The sequence below is a fragment of the Gavialis gangeticus genome, unplaced genomic scaffold, assembly GCF_001723915.1.
Source record: "Gavialis gangeticus isolate Ggan-Ray unplaced genomic scaffold, GavGan_comp1, whole genome shotgun sequence".
NCBI lineage: Eukaryota > Metazoa > Chordata > Crocodylia > Gavialidae > Gavialis > Gavialis gangeticus.
In genome coordinates, this window is record NW_017729027.1 from 6,940,622 (window position 1) to 6,944,174 (window position 3,553).

Consider the following 3,553-nt stretch of genomic DNA (forward strand, 5'->3'; position numbering starts at 1 on the left):
GCTGCCCCCAAGTTCCCTCGAGGGGGTGGGGCCGCTGGGCGGGATACCGCGTATACGCTGCCAGTGCGGGCCATGCCACTGACTGGGGTGCTCGCTGCCGCGGCCCGGAGCACAGGAGACAGCGAATCGGCCCGGCCCCGCCCGGCCTGGCCTGGCCTGACCTGGCGGCCCCAACACAGCGCGCGTGCGCAGACGGTGCCTACCCCTGGTATCCCCTACCGGCGGGAGACGCGCTGGGCACATCTTGGCTCGCGCAGCTGCCCCCCACCCCCCGCAAAGCCCCAGCGGCTGACTCACAGTCTTACCGCGCGCCTGGGCGCGGGACTTGCACCCCCGCCACGTCACAAGCTCCACAGAACACCGCCTCTGCGCCTCAGGGGCGGGGCTTGCTGACAGGCCCCGCCCCCGCGCGTTGCACATTCCTCGTAGCGTTCCCGCCGTCCCAGCCGTCTGTCTTTAGCTGCCTTCTGCAGAAGCAGAGCCTGAGATGTGCAACCAGATGAACTGAGCGTCTCTTTGCAGCCATAGGAGCTGCACGAATGGCACCAGCATTCGGCTGCACACGTGGGTTAACGCTGTGTCATGGTTTCAGAAAAGGTCAAGCTCTGGCCAGGCTTAAGCTCAGCTGCAGAGAAAAAGAGTGTATAAAAGAGATTTTTTTTATTTCCAAAGGAAGTGGCATGTTCCAGCTAAATTAGAAGAGCGTGATTGTTCCAGAGAGGTCATGGGAGACAGCCGAAATCATACTGATCACTAACACAGAGGCAAGATCTGGTCCTCCTTTCAGAAACTACACAAAAAGAAATCAAGGGTTTTCAGGAGGCTTCTTCAGGAGAATCCCCTAATGCAGATCAGGTGTTATCAGGGTTCAAATTACACTTTGACACTTCGGGTCTGCAAAAAAAAATTGGGCTGTCCATCATGTTGCCCTAATAAAATCAGAAACCCCCCCCCCCCCAGTGTTAGGGAATAGCTTGTTATATTTTATGCTTTGAAGTTGAACCTGTTTATAGAGTGGTGAATTACAGTATTGTTTAAAGGGTTTTTTTTTTACATTTAGGCTTATTTAATCGTTGCTTAAGTTCTGTATAGCCTCTTTGTTATCTGAACTTTTCTGCACTATCAGCTGGCCTTGCCTCTTGCAAGGAGCTTATGGACTTGAGTTTGCTCGCATGATATTTCTTACCTTTTCTATCACTATGAGAAGCTTTTCTAACACAACACAGTGGTAATAGCTGGTAATAGTTTTGTTACCAGCTCAGATTAACTGAATTTAGCTCTAACTGGATGAAGCAGAGGGATGAAATGATTGGATATGTTAATAAAAGGTGATAAGACCAACTGACAATGCCCAAAGGAAGACGCAGGAAAAAGCCCAAATTAAGAGGCATGCTCACGATGGGGTCTGTTGAACAAAGGAATATGCTGACAGGATAAAATATGAACAATATGTTGACTGCAAAGAGACCAATCTGAAAGGCAGGCGTCATCAAAGAAGTGAAGTTAAAGAAAAGCATAAAAGAGGCAGCAAGAAAGTTAAGTCTGTGTCGTTGTCGTCATCATTGTCATCATAAGTCCAGCCTTCAACACCTGTCTGGACCATCCCAACCAATGACACATACTTTGCTTCAGGAACTGAGTGGCTGTCTTTTCTGTCGAGCAAAGTAACATCTGGGATTGGGTGAAATTATAGTACTAAGTGTTTTTTCTCTCTGAATATAAAAACTGCTAAGATAATACTTGTACTAATAAAGTTAGACTTTGATTTTAGGACACTGAGTTGTCTGTGTTCGTATTTCTTGTTCCATGTAAGGGTTAATTGTACTTTAATGATCCCTAAGCACTATCTGCTGGACAGTGGTGCTAATACCATTTTATGATTCTCAAATCGTATTGGGGGGGCAGGGAGGGGCTCTCATCTCTTATGAGGGGGTTTGGCCTTAATTTGAACTCTGGGTGTTATTTGATGAGCCCTGAAATAGATCCAGATTTAGTTAAACACTGGTTCCTTAGTTAAGAACTGTGTATGTAACAGATTATCATGTGGCACCACGTAAGTGATTTTTTTGAATGCTACTGCTAATGTAAAACCAATATTCTGTCACTGAAATGGACCTTCCTTGGAAAATTCAAAGTTTTGAATTACCCAAGTTTAAACCTTGTTTTTTTTGTTAAACTTAGCAGAAAAAATACATATTTGCAATCCACTGAACTGCAATGCCCAAAAGAGTTTTTTTTTTAACTGACCCGAGTTTGGGCAAAACCAAGGAAATGATTGCAAGGGGAGGTTCAGTAAGCATGATGAGTTTAAGAAGAACGCTATCTACTAGAGGCGGTTGTCAGAACATTAAATACACTAGCAATTTGTGTGCTCGGTGCTCTGCAAATACCCGAAGTACTGGTTCTTAAGCCACGGCCCATGGGGCTGCACACAGCCCAATCAGCATGCTGCTGAGGCCCATATGACATCCTGTTAAATCAGGGGCAAGCAATTATTTTGGGTGTAGAGCCACTTACTGAGTTTTGGCAAGCCATTGAGGGACACATGACAGGCAGCCAGGAACAGAAAAATATTAATTTTCTGAAATTTTTAGGGGCTCCTTGGGACGGATATAATGGCCTGGAGGGCCGCATCCAGCCCCCGCTCCGCATTTTGCCCACCTGTGTTAAATGGATATATAGGAAGTAAGCATGGGTACGGCCTATGTAACGTTGAGAGTTGCAAGTGAGGCCCACTATGGCAAATAGGTTGAGAACCACAAGCCTAAACACTACAACTTCAGAGTTGCTGAATGAGCCAAGATATTCACTAGATGGCACTGTTAGACAGCAAGTGTGCACACTGTAACAGCAATGGCACTTCCTTGGAGTCTTAGAACAGCAGAGACTCCCTATGCCTGAAGAAGGGTGATTGCACCTGAAAGCTTGCCAAGATCTTTTTTCCAACTACTCAATCAGTCTAATAAAATATATCACATCTACTCAAAGAACCTTGCCTGCCTATATCCTTAGACCAGCACTGCTACAACCCTGTAACAGCAATAGCTCTTCAAGGCTTTATTTTAACACTTCAAGGCTTTATTTGGCCTTTGGAAACCGTAGGCTTACATACAAATGAATAAGAAAACACACTTATGCAAACACAGCCACAACTAACAGGCTCAGGATTCAAGATAGTGAAGCCTATGCGAGCACAACCTGTGAGAGCCCACAATAAGTCTGGGGCTTGTGCTCTGCTTGGTGACTAGATTTCTTGTCATGTCTGAATCACGATAGGCTGGCCACACTGAACCACACCCAGCACAGTGGGGGAGAGGGGGCTGGGATCAGCTCTGAGCTGCCAGCTAAGCTAGTTTTTCCACTGTCCTCAGAGAAGATAGAGACAAGGCTGTTCAACACACTTGCCAATTCCAGGTGTTCAGAACACCCGAAGAGCTCAGGGAACCGTCCTCAGATTGTTTTTGGCTTTCCAAATCAAGCGGCTGAGAGACCTCCCCAGCAGCAAAAGGCAACTCTTGCGCCAGCCCTTCCACGATGATTGTCCCAGTCGCTC